Genomic DNA, 16993 nt, shown 5'->3' with positions numbered 1-16993 from the left:
TGTGACTTCTAAGGGCAGGGTGTAAAAGGCATTGCAGCTTCTGCTTGGTCTCCTGTTGCTTGCCCTTGGGGAGGCTAGCCCCCATGCTGTGAGGATACCCAACAGCCCTATGGAGAGGCCCACATGGAGAGGAGCCAAGGGTTTTCAACAACAGTCAGCTCTAATTTGCCAGCCTTGTGGGTGAGCCACCTTGGAAGCAGCACCTCTGTCCCCAGTCTGGCCTTCCAGTGACAGCAGCCCTAGCGGACGTCTGCCTACAACCCTTTGAGAGACTCTGAGTCAGAACTGCCAGCCGAACTTCTGAATTCTTGTCCCTTAAGCCACTGAGTTTCGAGGTGATTTGTTTCACAGCATTAAATAACTAATACAGCCCCCCCAGGTAAATCTCATCTTCAGTAAAATTTGACAACCCTGGCTGAAGACTTTACTGGTTATGCAGATAGAGTTCCAGGCAGAGGCAGGGAGGTACACCTTTCATCATTGTAAACAATCTTGTTAGAAGTAAACTGTGTCCATCTGAAGTAGAAATAAGGGTTCTGTTTCTCATTTTTGAGGTATGTCATGGAAAAGGATGAAGAGAAGTAGGGAAGATGTAACTTGTAACATTTTCAAGTATTTTGGAAAAGACAATTCTGGACAGCAGGTCCTTCAGGTAGAAAGCTCCATGATGGGCAACTTTATCCTCAGATTTTGATTTGAGTTTGTATATGTCTAGGCAGGTGTTAGCTCTGGATCCCGTCAGGAACAGAACTTTAGAACACCATGTTTAATTCTGTTTCTCCTGAGATTAGGTCCCATGCAAATAATAGTTTCCACCCCTGTTGTTCTTTCTGTAGGCTGCGTGTCAGTTAGTAATTATTCTCCCAGGGAAAGTCTATCAGGCTGATTCAGCTTTTCATGTCCCTTTAATCTGTCAAGCTGTAAGTGTGTTTTTGAAGGAGTGGAAACCACCTTCCTGTGAGAGAGTTTACGGTGATATCAGCTACAAAATATGTCGCCGATGTTGTAGGTCAGCAACGTTTTATCATATCAAATGATTCTTAAATATTCCATGATGTTTTTCCTTTGGAAAAGGAGAACTGAAATGTTGGCCATTATATTTTCCTACAGTAGGAATAATATTTTAAGTTTAAAAAGGTAGAATAAATTAAAATTTAAAAGAAAGAATAAATAGAAAAAATTTCCAGAGGTAGTGGGAGAACTAAAGAAGTAGGTTTGAAAACCAAAGAATAAACTAAATATAACACTTGCATCAGCCATTAGCTTTGTCTTTTTTATCTGCAGACTTTGTGCTCTTTACTGCTGCCTAACATCCATTCTATTAGGGTTCATGTTAGTGAGCACCCAGCCCGTGTGATGCTGGAGGGCTCATGGCTCTTTAGGACATGCTCCATGACATCAAGTAGCTGAGGCTCATGAAGAAGAAATAGAGACACACACAGAGATGTGTATGATATGAGCTCCTAGGTAACATAAATGATAAATGATTGCTCTGATATCCAAAAAGGAGACTGCTTGAAGGTTGGCCCTTAAATAATAGCTAAGAGTTTTGCAAGTTGTGAAAATAATACATATTTACTATAGAAAATCAAACCAATACAAATAAGCAGATGGAAGAAGAAAATCTGTTGTTTGATCACATGGAAATAACCAGTTAACAGTAAAGTGTATAATCTTTTACTCTTTATCTATCTAGTATCTGGATGTTATCAGTATATTCATTACATTTAAAAAATAAAGTAGGGATTACATTATATACATTCTGTCATTTTTTTCTTAATATATAGAGAGTGTATTTCTACATCATTAAATATCTCTCCATAACATTTAAAAGTGACTGCATATCTTATTGTCAGGAGGACAATACAAGTATATTGTTATCATATACCATACATGAAGTTGTATAAGATCACTGGAAGGTACGTTCTACAAACCCTAAAGCAACCACTAAAATTAGCCAAGTAAAGGAGCTATTATAGAATCATTAATTAATTACAAGAATCAGAAAAAGAGGAAAAGAAAACAAAGCGCAGATGAAACAAATGAAAAACAAATAGCAAGATGATAGATTCAAACTTAACCATATCAGTGATCACATTAAGTGTAAATGGTCTAAATAACATAATGAAGAAGAAAATACTGCCATATTGTATAAAAAAGTAAGATGGAACTTACTTTTATATCCTGCCTGCAAGAAGCACATTGCGATATATGGACTCAAATAGCTTAAAGTTAATAATGGAAAAAGATTTCTGTTCTAACACTAACCAAAAGAAAGCTGGAGTGGTTATATTAATATCAGACAAAGTAGATATTAGAGCAAAGAATGTTACCAGGATAAAAGGTCATTTCTTAAACTTAGAGGTTGACTCATCAAGGGGAGATCCTAACTTCTCTGGCTTAAATAATGAGGACACATGATCTCACATGACAGGGAATGCTGAGGTATCTGGTTCCAGGGTTGGCTAGTTCAACAGCTCAAAGACATCAAAGACGCAGGTTATTTCTGCTTTTTTGCTCTGCTATCCCTAGAATGTCAACTTGGTCCTTAGACTGGCCTCCCTCATAAATGCAAGATGGCTGCCATCATTCTAGGAGTTGCATCCAGAGGAAGAAAAGGGAACTCTTTTTTTCCCCAATTGCCCTCAGCAGACTTTTCCTTAAGTGTCATTTATTAACACTGGGTCAACACTTGTGCACCTGTAAACTAAACCAAACTCTGGCAAAGGGAACGGTATTACTAATTGGCTTAGACCAGCATTTAGCAAAATTTTTCTGTAAAGGGTCAGATGGCAAATATTATAGTTTTGCAGGCCATATGGTTTCTGTTGCAACTACTCAGTTCTGCATTTGTAGCACAAAAACATTCATGGATGATACGTAAATGATAACATGGTTGTAGTACATTTTTATATACGGAAACAGCCAATGAGCTGGATTTGGCTTGCGAGCCATTGTTTGCTGGCTCTTGACTTAAACTAATCAGCTGGAGTGGAGACAGGGCTACCTTCCTTGGGGGTTGGATACATAAACAAAATTAGTGTTCTCTACGCTAGGAAGTTGGAAGGAACGGCTGTTGGGTAAGAAATCAGCAGTGTCTGTCACATACTGTCTCTTCCACAGTCCCTGTAGTTATTCGGTGCTCAGTAAACACCAGTTGGATGAATGGTGAGTGACATATGCAATAGGAGGGTGAAAGAGCACCTCTACAGACAGACCTAAGTTTTTTTTTTTTTTTTTGCGGTACGTGGGCCTCTCACTGTTGTGGCCTCTCCCATTGCAGAGTACAGGCTCCGGACGCGCAGGCTCAGCGGCCATGGCTCACGGGCCCAGCCGCTCCGCGGCATGAGGGATTCTCCTGGACCGGGCCGTGAACCCGCGTCCTCTGCATCGGCAGGCGGACTCTCAACCACTGCTCCACCAGGGAAGCCCCAGACCTAAGTTTTATAGGGAGTTGTTTCCACATTCTCACCTCTTTGCCCCCAGGGCCTTGCACACCCTTGAGATGAGATTCATTCTCCTTACAGTTGTTGCATGATGCAACTTGGGTAAGCTGGAAGGCAACCAGGTGGGGCAGAGAGATCATGGTGCTGAAGTGACATCCCCGCTCCTCCAAGATGACATCCTCGCCTCCCTCAGGTCCTTGACATCAAAGCTTCCCAATGGCAGCCTTACAAATAATAAATTGAAAGGGGAAAGGTCAAGCATGGCCGCACGTGGCTGAAAGGTTGAATTATGATGTTATGAAGCAGAAGAAAGAGAGCCCCTCCCCCCTTTAAACCTAGAGTTATAGTTCTTCTTCCCTGGCTAGTGAGCACACTTCTGTTACTTCTGCAAATGCATTCTTTCTGTACTGAATGTGTACATGCTGTGAAAATATGTGGGTGCATGCTAGGATTTATTTCCCCAAAACACCTAGCAATTGGGGGAGTCATGTCACCCCATGTAATTGCAGGTTTGGGGTACCCTTCCTGCAGCTATCCAGGAGTTATCATATTCATGACCCATTTGTTGTTAATCCATCCAGGATCCTGGGGAATTCTGAGCAGGGGAGGCACTTTTCTCACGAACTGACAAATCGGTAGTTGGGTAAATGATTTTGTTACTGGGATGAATTCTAGGAAAGGAAACCTCAGGGTTGATTATAATAATAGTTTGTTTATAGAAGTAAGAGCTTTCAGGAGTGTTGCCTTTAATTTAACAGAAACAGAAAAATTCCAAACATACAGAAGATGGCAAGTCCTGCTCCATACCCCTTTCCTCTCAGTGCAAGGACATTTGTAGTAAGATGCAATTAAGATGTGGGGAACACAGTGGGCTCAACTTTTTGGGTTCAAAATCTCAGCTCTGTTATTCACTAGCTTTATGACTTTGGTCAAGTTGATCAAACTCTCCGAGCCTCTATTTATTTAACTTCAAAATGGGTGTGATAATAGCACCTACCTCATGGAGGTACAATGAAAAGAGTCCATCCATGTAAAGTGCAAAGGAAGGGAAAGTGACTGAGATGTTAGAAAGAGGCACAGGGACCAGCTTATCGCAATAGGGCAGGGAGGGCTGGAAACGATGCTCTGTGGGTTATGCTTTCTTGTTCTTGCTCTGTATGCATCCCAGCCTGACTTTTCTTAATTGGCCTCCTGGGAACATGGGATTTTCTAAACAGAGAAAAAAATGCAAAGTATTTCCTGGGCAGTCCAGCTCAGGAAGTAAACAAAGGTGTGGACAATTTGCCCACTTGTTTGATGAGGTCCATAGAACTGGGATTTCAGGCGGAGCAGAAGTGTGTGTTCCCACTCTGGCTGTCTGAGTCGAGGCCTTCTGTGTCAGGCTTTTAAAGATTTTGTTTGCTTTTCCATTTTCTCTTCTCAAAGTTGAGCCAGCTCAGAAAAAACAAATTCCTAATCTGTGTTTTAAACTAGTGTAAACATTGGTTTTCTCAGACAACAATAGGAAATACCAGCCAATCTGGGGAAAGTTTTAAAGAAGACCATCAGCACGATTGTGAAATGTTTTACAGAATATTAAATTCTATGAATATGATAATAATCCATATTCACATTCTACTTGAGTCTTTTAATTTCAACTATCTACTTAAACCACTTAAATTTACATAAATATGTGTTGTTTCCTGAATACGTGGTCTTCTTCAAATAGACAATAGAATGACTATTTTCACCACTTTTCCCATATTAGATTGATATATTTATCATAACACAGGCTTTCAGGACATCACATGTGGTTTTCTTTCTAAAATCTTGTCCTCACAGCTTCTTGAGTTAGTGTTGCTTCAGTTCACGGCAGCCAAGGTGGTTAGAATCACTGTCTCCAAAGTTGTTGAGATAGTATTCTCTGTCCTTTCCAAAAATAATAATAACTAAAGGAGTTTAGTGTGGTTCCTGGTGCCAGCAGATGTTTTCTGTATTATATTCCGTCAGTTACCTTTAATTCCATCTTTTCCTTCTTTTATGTTTACTGATTGAAGATTGAAGTACATTTCATATATGAGTTTCTGTCACTTTAAACATGGTTTAAACATGCAGGACACATGACAGAGAAGAGAGACTGAAGCCTTAGGGAGGAAGGCCTGAGTGCCAAGTCTGACCCCCACTGTCTATTGGTGGCCTGATCTTGAGAAAGTCACTTTGTGTTTCTCAGTTTTATCTGTAAAGTGAAAATAATTTGAACTTCCATACTGTGGATTAGTTGAGAGTATTAAGTTAAAATCCTTATATGAAACTACTTGTATTTGTTTGGCTACATTGGGCTCAGAGCCTTAGTGATCTTTGCTAGTGATCTGTCTAGTAACCCAAAGTGCCCATTGCTTAACTCAATACTTCCTCACAGCAGCAAGAAAAAAATTTCTACCCGAAGGATTTGGGTTCCCTGCTCCCAAGGCTGTGGTCTCTAATACCTCCGTCACTGCTCAGATGTTCATTTAAATTGTAGGAATTCTGCTTAGGTTCTGTCTCTCTATTTTCTTTTCTTTCTCCTGGTTTTTAAATTTTATATATATATATATATATATATATATATATATATATATATATATATATACACACACATATCATATGTATATGCAACTCAGGGTGCTCCTGCATAGGAGAGGGTGGGGCTGCTACCCAGGGCAGCCTGGAGTTCATCAGGAAGTTAGCCCTAAGAGGAGCCTGGATCAGGGGTTAGGGCCTGTGGTTTCCCGGAAGAGCTGTTCTAAAGAATGATAACAAGGAAGGCACAATTTAGATTCAGAGGAAGGGATATATTCCAGGATAAGGCTTTATTTTGATCAATTTCCACATGTCACTTGGTTCCTGATGTAACAGTGACATCTTGTTCAATCTGAATAAGCGGCTGTGCAGAAGAGGAAATTGCAAAAGGAACACGAATCAGTATTATGCCTTTCACTAATTTATGCATGCAGGGCTCATTTCCTCCAGCAGAGTCCAGGATTAGAAGTGATGGATGCCTCCCAGGGGCCCCAATCCATCATTAGTCGGAATACTCTGCCACCTCCTCAAGGAAGAGCCTGATTCTTTGAGATGCCTTTTTCTCTCCTTATTTTCTTTTCTATTTCTTGCTTGCAAGGATTATCTTTCTTCAGTAACCTGGGCTTTAGTGTGACCCTCAATAAGGAAATCATTCATTCGTGAATGCATGTATCCATTCATTTATTTACTCAATAAAAATGCATTGAAAGTCTACTTTGTGCTAGCCCTTCTACTATGCACTGAAAATAGAAATGTGAAGAAAAATTAGTTCTAGCCCTCAGGATTTCCAGTTTTGAAGAGGCACTGAAGAGATAAACCAGGCAACGCTTATGATGGACTGAATGCTTGAAGAGAAAAGCTGTCTTTATACTATTGCTGTGGGAGAATAGTAATAGCTAATCTTTTAAAGTTTTTACCATGTGCCAGGCGCTGTTTTAAGCACTTGATATGTTTTAACTCATTTAATCCACACAACAACCTTATGAGGCAGATACAGTGTGTCTACTTTTATAGTTGAGAAAATCAGGTACCCAGAATTTAAGCAATTTGTCCAGTTTTTTAAGGAAAGGGTGGCTGAGGAAAATGAGTCCCTGCTACTGATATTGATTAATGTGTCGTGATTAGATAGATAACACTGTTGTGGTTTGGGCACAGGGCTGCCCTTGAAAGGCGTGGATATTGACCCTGGTGCTCATCTGGGGAGGTGTCAATGTCCTGAAGGAAGGCAGAGCTTAGATTCAGAGGAAGGGACATTCCTGCTTTTCCATGGGTCACTCTTTTTTTTTTTTTTTTAACATCTTTATTGGAGTATAATTGCTTTACAGTGTTGTGTTAGTTTCTGCTGTATAACAAAGTGAATCAGCTATATGCATACATATATCCCCATATCCCCTCCCTCTTGGGTCTCCCTCCAACCTTCCCTATCCCACCCGTCTAGGCGGTCACAAAAACACCAAGCTGATCTCCCTGTGCTATGCAGCTGCTTCCCGTGGGTCACTCTGTTGTGCTTGGACTCATCCATACCCAGATACAACTCGGGGTGCTCCTGCATAGGAGAGGGTGGGGCTGCTACCCAAAGCAGCGTGGGAGTCCATCAGGAAGTTGGCCCTAAGAGGAGCCTGGATCACGGGTTAGGGCCTGTGGGTTCCCAGAAGAGCTGTTCTAAAGAACAATAATAATTATGATTGCCACATTTGGGCCAATCAGTGTCATCATCATGATAATAGCTAATACTTATCGAGCACTTCTCCAGCAGACAGTGCTGTTCAGTGCTTTGACTATATTAGTTCCAGCCTTCTAGCCATGCAATGAGATGGGTATTATTTGCATTTACAGGTGAGAATACTGAGGAGTAGATAAGCTCAATCATTAGCTCAGGATTACACTAGCAAGTAAAGAAGTTGCCCCAAGGAATTGGGGAAAAGGCTTGTGGTCATGCTTGGGTCAGGAGAATTAAGGCGAGGGCAGGGCCTTCATGCCAGGGGGGATGCTGGCAGCAGTGGCCCAGGCCCGCAATAGTGACCAGAAACTGTGGACATCAGCTGGAGGCGGGACTTGGGAGCTGGCACAGTGAGGAGCATGGACGTGGCAGCAGTGGCACAGGCATTGGCCCTCTTGTGGCGATGAAGGAGACACTGGAGCAGAGCAGGGGAGGCGGGCAGCTGTGGCAAGGACGTGCTCACATCATATACCTGCCGGGACCCCCACATAGAAGGAGAGGAAAGGGGAGGTCCTAAAAGAATATAGGAGGGGCCCACAAGCTCACAAAAGCTGCATACATATCAGTGTGTTTCCAGCTCACCAAGTACTTATTGAGCACCTGTTATGTGCCTGGTGTTGTTTTAGAAGCTGGGGATTCAACAATGGAACAGCTCACACAAAAACTCCTATCTTCACAGAACTTATATTCACATAGGGAAGAAATACAGTAAAGAAGATAGACTAGTAAAATACAATATATGTATGTGTGCTCCACATAGAGAGAAAGCAGGAATGGAGAAAGGAAGTGAGAGTGTGTGTGTGTGTGTGTGTGTGTGTGTGCACGCGCCTGTGACTCTGTGTCTGTGTGTGTGGGGGGGGGTGTTGGCTGAAATTTTGAACTGGAAAGCCAGGGAAGGCCTCACTAAAAATGTGACATTTGCAAACATTCCCAGGTGAAGAAGGTGAGAGATGAGCCACAGACTTGCGGGGAGAGGATGAGTGGTAGAGAACAGCAAGCAGGTGTAAATGCTCAAATGTAAATGCTCCAGGAATGGCAAGGAGGCCATTGTGGTGGCCTGGGGGCAGGATCACAGGGGAGGAGGTCTGAGAAGTAGGGGCAGGAGGCAGACAAGGTAGGCTCACAGCGATGACTGGAAGAATCTTTCCTTTTGTTCTGAGTGATGGAAGTTAATGCAAGACCTTGAGAGAGCATCATCTGATCTACTTGGTAATAAAATCACTCTGGCTGCTGCATTGAAAATAGGGGGTCGAGAGAGGAAGCAGGTGGGTTACACAGGCTATACAATAATCAGGTGGGAGGTGATGGTGGATTGGGCCAAGGTGGTAACGGTGGAGATGGTGAGTTGTGGTCAGATTTGGCATATAATTTGAAGGTAGAGAAAACAGGTTTTGCTGCTGAATTGGATGTGGGGTATGAGCTGAAAAGGAGTCTAGGATGAATTTTGTCTTTGTCTTGAGCCTTTGAGAGAGTGGTCTTGCCATAGCCTCCAATGGGGATGCCTGGGAAGAGCAGGTTTGTGGCTTGTAGGATCAGGGCTCAGGCTTGAACATGTTAACTTGGGAGCCTGTTAGACATCCAAGTGTTGATACGTGCTCATGTGTGCCCAGGACCTGAAGAGACTGTAGAGTACTCTGAACTGAATCAAGTTAAAGAAAGTAAAAAAATGTATTGAAAATTCTTCAAGGTGACAAAGCAAATTCTTGCATTTTCATGTCACTGATGTTGCTTACAAGTTCTGGTTTTGATGAATTCATGGTGGGGAAGGTCTTTTTCAGGGAAGTCCCTTAGCAGAGTGGCGAGTAGGGTGTATCCCCAGAAACGTGCTTTTGAGAAGTGATGCCTGGGACTTACAGATCTAAAAAAAGAAATATCAGTATTACGTATGTGGACAGTCTTTCCTCTCCTTTCTCTGTGGTACAGGTAACCCTTCTGAAGCTTGCAACCAGTTAATACACTTTAGAGAACATCCTTGATTTTCACCATCTGAAAATCCAAGTTCAGTCATAGTCTATTATGCATGTTGCTCAGGTTGAGATGGTCTGTGTGTTAAGACTTCTGATAGAACTGGTTTTACAGTTTACTCTCCTTTCTACCTTTAAATAGGTTGTCACCTTCTCAAAAGGTGAACTGAATGATTTGGTGCTATGCTTTGTATAGTATTTTGAGGACACTGAGTCTGACTGGATTAATGGTAAAGGGGTACAGGATGCGACAAGGCAGAGTTTTGGAAATTTCTTACCTAAAACATCCTTCTGACTTGGATCAGATAAATTTAACAACACTTTGGAAACCCAAGAGAGTTCATGCAACATTACCCTGCAGAGTTACTATTTACTCCATAGCAGAGATATATCAATTATTTGGATTTTCGAGGCAGTGAATTTTGATGTATTACTGATATCCCTATAGCTATAGACATAGGAAGTCTCTTTTTACATGATCGAAGAGCCCCAAAATATTTGCAAGTCAAAAAACATCTTCTGCTATAAGGCATGAAATTTTAACAATAAAATGAGTTAAGGCATTATTTCTATAAGGTCATTGTAGCTCAGTTCATGCTTATTTTTTTAGACTCACGCTTGGGCATGCTTTTTATTCGAATACCTTATCTATCAAGGTCCTAAATATTGCACCTGGAGTAGGTAAGTTTTGAGAATAAGAAATTGGGGAGAGTTTCTAAATGGAGAGCCGCCCATAGAAGCTAGGATGTTATGCCTGGGCTGTTGTATCTCAGATGAGAATGTGGGTGGTACGACGTGACTGGGAACTTGGAGACCAACATTTAATGGGACTGGGGAGACAGCAGAGGAGATGGATGTAGTGGTAGATGAGCTTCGCTTGCTTAAAACTTTGTCTTAAACCAGACTTGATCAACATGCATTGCTTGCTCCAGAGGTAAATTAAATCATACCTTGTCTTGTCCTCTTAGATCATGGCTCCCAGTGGAAACCTAGGGAGTAGAGGAGGTTGAGACACTCAGTTGAAAAGCACAGTTCCTGCACTTGCCATGAAATGCAAAGGGCTACTGGACGTCCAATGCTGTGCCAGCTAGCAGAGGGTTAAGTCATGGTGCAAACATGCCTGGCCACCTTCAGACCAGAGCTCCAGCTGTCAAAGCCATTTATAAAAGCTGACACCAGAGCACATGTCACTATTAAGAGATCAAAGGGAAATTTCCCTGGTAGAAATTCCAGGGAGGACATGTCTTTGTTGAACATTACCATTCTGTAGCTTGTGTATACAGTTCAAGTTGCTAAAAGGAGCAAACAAGGTGAATGGTAATGCTTGTGGATCAGCTCTCACAGCAGGGCTGGTTTCTTTGGCCTCTGGCTGGTAGCAGGGTCACAGGTGGAGATAAATTAAATGCCCCAGGCAATCAGCTAGTGTGAGCGTCAGGAGGAGAATGTGAACCTCCGTGGGCAGGGACGCATACCAAAAGGGGCAAGACCTTCCCATGATTTAGCTAAATCTGCACACTGTGTAGAACAAGTTGGTACAAAAGGCATGTCCTTTGATCACGGAAGAAATCTCTACAATTCCTGCCTGTTGGAGCAGTCCTAAGTGAAATGAATTAGAATCCTAGGGAAACAACATTTTCAGGTTACTAGGTTTCTAGGAGGGCAGAAAGTTCAATATTAATCTGTCTGGCAAAAATCTTCACTACAGAGATGTGACGCATATTTTAAGGAGAATCTGTATCTGTTCCGTCCGCTATGGGAGCCACTAGACTCAGGTGTCTATGTAAAAGTAAATTAAATTAAATTAAATAAAAAATCCAGCTTCTCAGTCACACTAGGCACATTTTAAGTCTTCAGTAGTCACTCGAGGCTAATGGCTACTGTCTTGGACAGCACAGAAATGGAACATTTCTATCCTTGCTGAAAGTTCTATTGGTCAGACTTGATCTGGATCCTGAAATTGGCTGACGTTTTTCTGTTTCCACTAAAGGAAGGACAGACACAGGTGGAAATTATGCACCTGGCACAGATTAGGTACTTAAACACACTTCCTGGAGTGGGGAAGAAGGGGTGGTTCTTGGACCCCGAGCTGCATCACCAAGATGGTGCAGTTTTTCTCTTCCCCTTCTGTCTGAAAACTTGAGGTAAGAATAACCTAACTTATTTCTTTTGAGGGATTGTTTTGCATGGATTTGTAGAATTTTATAGATATCCTATAACAGAAAATTTCAAACTATGGGCCATGACCCATTAGGTTGTGAAATAAATTTAGTGGCTTGTACTGGCATTAAAGGAAATGGAATGAAAATGTCATCATGCTTTGTGTGTAGTGGGAGTGAATATTATTCTGCAAAATTTTGTTTGAGATGTGTACATATTTGGGTATACTGGTTCACTGTGTAAAAATGTGTATTTTACTTTGAATGGTGTTTAAAGCATGTTTCAAGTCAGCTGTGAAGTTGAAAAACTGTGAAATGGCAAGCTCTTAGGGCCTAAAGCAATGGCAAGCCGCAAGTAAAAGTGAAGAAGCTCATTTAGTTATTTATACCAAAGTCCATTTATCAGGTCTTACTTTAATGTTGCCTGTAGATGGAGAAGGGAACAGGGCATTTGGCCTCCCTAAGAGGAGATCTTTAAGGCAATCCTGTAGTGATCTATGGGGACAGGATAAGTGGGATGGGGATGATCTCTGTTATCTAATGTCTTTTTTTTTTTTTTTTTTTGCGGTACGCGGGCCTCTCACTGTTGTGGCCTCTCCCGTTGCGGAGCACAGGCTCTGGACGCGCAGGCCCAGCCGCCATGGCTCACGGGCCCATCCGCTCTGTGGCATGTGGGATCCTCCCAGACCGGGACATGAACCCGTGTCCCCTGCTTTGGCAGGCAGACTCTCAACCACTGCGCCACCAGGGAAGCCCTAATGGCTTTTAATACCTAACAGCAAAGGGATTTGAGAAGAAGGCATTTTGTAAATGTCAAATAGATAACATGGCATTTAGTTACATTTAAGTATTTTATTTCCATTTTGTTGGAAGCAGATTTAGCACAAGAGTTATTGGTAGCATTTCCATTGATTCTGCTAAGTCAGGTGGTTTGTATATATAACTTCCATGTGTAATTTCATTTTATTCATCGATACAGTCTTTTTAGGTATAATTAGGCCTTGAGTAGGAGTGGCAGTGAGAATTCAGTTTTTTTGATACAAAAGCGCTTTCCAGAACTGTGAACAGCAAATATATTCTTCCCTTTGTTCTCTAACGGCCTGCCTAGGGTGGGTCTTTTTGCCTGGTTTGAGAAGGGATTTGCTAAAACATAAACAGGTAGTTTGATTGGTTTTGCTGGATTCAACCCTATAACAGCCAGAGAAAAAGGACACAGGTGAAGAGTAGGTACCAGCACTCTGTCTTTGGAGATGCCATTTCTCACCCTAGAGAATTTCTAAGTGGATTTAACACAGCACTGTCAGAAACTTCTTCTCATTTGCATACTTGCTTGTTGCCTGATGTCCGTTTATTAGATGATAAGCTTCATGAGAGCAGAAACCTTGCTTGTCTGTTTACTGCAGTCTCTGTGCACCTGGGTCAGTACTTGGGACATAACAGGCACTTAACATAATAATTCAGTGCAATGATTGTGAAAGTGCAGGCCCCAGATCAGCTGCTGGGGAGCTGGTAGTCATGCAAGTTGTAGGGATCCTACCCGACCTACTGAAACGCTGGAGGTGGTGCCCAGCTGTCTGTGTTTAACAAGTCCCCCAGGTGATTCTGGTCTACATTAAGTTTAGAAAGGGTCTGATAAGTCCTTAACTTTAGGAAAATTGGGAGCCTTATGTGGGATTTTTGTATGTTCTTCTCAAGTGTAGATTTTCTTATTTAGGTTTTCACCTAAGGTCTCAGAGACTGAGTTAGAAAATGTGAGAATCAAAGTTTTTAGGAATAAGCCAGTGAACTAGTCTCTTGAAACCCTCATCTTTCAGTCTTTGAAGACTTAACTAAAATGGTCTACTTTTATCATGCCTGTGAAGAAGGAATACCAAAGGTGAGAATTGTGTTTGATTGTGCATGGTTAATGTTGATCAACTGACTTTCTAATAAATATCCAGGTAGAAAATCTTAAAAATTTGAACAAGAAGATTTTTACACATAGAATTATCTAAGTAAATGGTCAGAAATGCTATTATTGCTATTCCATTTGTTTAAAATCTTGTGCTGTGATAACCTCTAAATGTCTAACTCTGGAATAAGTAAACAGAATTATGATATAGTCTTTCTTTAGATTATTATGTAGCTAATAAAATATTCTTAAAGATTTTAAGTGATGTGGAATGCTTAATATCTAAAGCTAAATTAACAAAGCAGTTTACAGAACATTATGCTTTATGCAATGTATATGTCAGGAAATAAACTGGTAAAGACAAGACAGAAAGGAAATATAGTAACACCTTTTGAGGATGGTGTAAGAGACCACTGATTTCCTTAACTTTTTGAATGTTTTATTTGTTTATGAGGATATTTTAAAATGGAAACATTTATATTTTTATGCTACAAAATACTAAAAAATTAAAAGGAAGAAGCTTAACCACCCTTCTACTGTGCTAACATAACTGTGTCCCTATGTTCATATTTTCTTCTAGTTTTAGTCCTTATGTGTGCATGTGTTTTACAACTGTGCTGATCAATCACATTTTAACATTTTATAACTGGCCCTAAACAGAGAGACTTGTCAATTCCTAACGTTTGCTTTCTCAAACCGATGTTTTAGGATTACAGATTTCTTGTGTAGTTAAAAACACTTTCAGAACATTTAGTGCCTTGAAATTTATTTGAAAAAAGAACACATTGCATAGAACACTGTCAATTCAAGAGGTGCTTCTAGGGGGCGTTTCAAGAATAGAAAACAGGGATCTGAGTCGGTGAAGTCAACTTTTCCAAGCAATGATAAGAAGATGAGGACAGTGCATGGGAAGGAAGTATGGAAGAGAGGATGGATGGGCAAAGGTCTAGAGAGGGTCCTGAAGCATGAGTGTGGGATTGGGGCTCAGACCTATGAACAATGAACACCCTCTATATTCCAAGAACTAGGAAGATCATTGTCTCTGCTTTTAGGAAACTTATTCTATTGTTTATACTACTTCCTCTTCTGAGTGAAATGTAACTCAGAAGAAAAAAAAAAAGAAACTGTTGCTGGAAGCCATGGTTCTGAGTAGTGGAATAAGCAGACTTGGACCATTGCAAATCAATGCCTACTGCGGCAATCACAGGGAGGTTTTCCTTAGGAGCAGCTAGTGGCTGAGACCTTGGCCCTCTATCTTGCAAAGTATACATATATCTGGATATCATACAACACAATGGGCCTAATACTTTGCAGTTTTACTGTACTTTTACTATAAAAATACAGATTTAAATCTTTGATCTATTTGGAATTTTCACTAGTAAAAAAGTATATAGTATAATATAATCTTATAAGAAAATCTTTTTTTTGCTTTTCTCAGAATGGTGGAGAGTTATCCCAATATCATGAAATGTTTGAAATGCCAAAATTATACCATGAGTTCCTTATGTATTTAGGCCTATTTCTGAATGCTCTACTCTGCTCTTTTAGACTCTTTGTGCAGGCATTGGTACCAACCATTCCATTTGTGATATGTTTGATTTTATTATTTGGTGAGGCTAGTCCCCTCCCATGACTGTTTTTTTCTTTTTAATGGAAAACTTTGATTATGTATGATCTTAAGAGTCAACTTGTTCAACTTCAAAACTAATGAGAAAATCTTTACAACTTTACAACTTGAGTCTTTTAACCCAAGAATAAGGTGTATCTTTTTACTTATTCACCATTCTGTGTATTTATCTTCAATGTTTCAAAGTTTTCTTTATCTGTAAAGGGGACATCTCTTACAAATTTCATATCCACATGTCTTATCCTTTTGTATATACTGTAAGTGAGTTTTTTCTTATTTTCTAATTGCACATTGTTGTCATATAAGAAATATATAGTAAATAAGAAATATATATTATAATAACCAGATACATTACTGGATCCTACTACCATTTTTATTAGTTTTCACCTGATTTTCTTGGGGTTTACAGGTATGATATTGTATATTCTAAAATGGTGAGTGTTTAACTTTGTTCCAAGTTTTGTCTTTTATTTCTCTTAGCTAATTTGAGTACTTTCAAAACAGTGTTAAATATTGATGATAATGTGTTTCTTATAATATGGAAATGTTTCTAATAATGGTTATGAGAATTATAAATAATAGTGAACACATGTTTGGTACTAATTATCTTCCAAAAACCTCTTCTAAGTATTTTGCATATATTTAGCATTCAGAATGGCTGGCATTTGACATGAGATATATGTATTTTATCAGGCAATGGAGTTTCTATATATTTATCATTTGCTAAAAATTAAAATTCTTCATCCATTCCAGGTTATAAAGGTGAAATGCCATTTCGGCATCTGGATAGCTGATAATACAGGGTGCTTTTTTCTTTTGACTTGTTGATAGAGTGAGTTATATTAATAAGTGTCTTAATATTGAATCATCCTTGGCATGGTTAGTGATAAGTCATTCTTTTAGGGTGATTCTGGCTTCTATTTGCTTATATCTTTATATAGAATATTTTTTATTAATATTCATGAATTGGATTAGACTATGGTTTTGTGGGGTTTTTTGCTATATTTATCAGATTTCTGTATCACTATCACGCAGGCTTTTGAAAAAAAATTGGCAGTTTGTGTTGGAAAATTTTAAACAATTGAATTTGTTCCTTGATGGTTTTCTTAGAACTCATCTGAGACATTATCCGTACGGGTGCTTTTTGTGAGGAAGTTTTTGGATAACATAGGGTTTTTTCCTACTCCTTCTCATTTTTAGTGTCAATTTTAGTAATGTGTATTTTCCTTTCCATTTTTCTTGGTTTTTATTTTTATTTGCATAGACTTTGAAAAGTATTCTCTTATAATTTGTATTTTATTTTTTTCTCTACCTCATATTTGTATTTATATATTTTTCTTTGCTCTTCACCTCCTTCCTCCCCCATGATTCTAAATGAGGTTGATTAGTGGTTTGTATTTCCCTCTCCCCTTCCCAAACCAATTCTACCCTTAGATTTAAACTTGAAGTTCTACCTATCTGAAAAATATTACTATACAGCTTTTATTAGAATGTTTTTATCCAAGTCTTTGCAAAATATTGACTTTGTTCTTGTTAAGGATCCAGGATCTTTAAAATAGCTTAGTTTGCTAGATGAAAAACTTAACAAGAGTGAGGTAAGGTCATCAGCCTCGTTGGATTGCAGTGGAGTGTTTGGAAATGGTGCAAGCAC

This window comes from Phocoena phocoena, chromosome 3 (genome assembly GCF_963924675.1).
Source record: "Phocoena phocoena chromosome 3, mPhoPho1.1, whole genome shotgun sequence".
Lineage (NCBI taxonomy): Eukaryota > Metazoa > Chordata > Mammalia > Artiodactyla > Phocoenidae > Phocoena > Phocoena phocoena.
Note: the sequence above shows the minus strand (reverse complement) of the source record.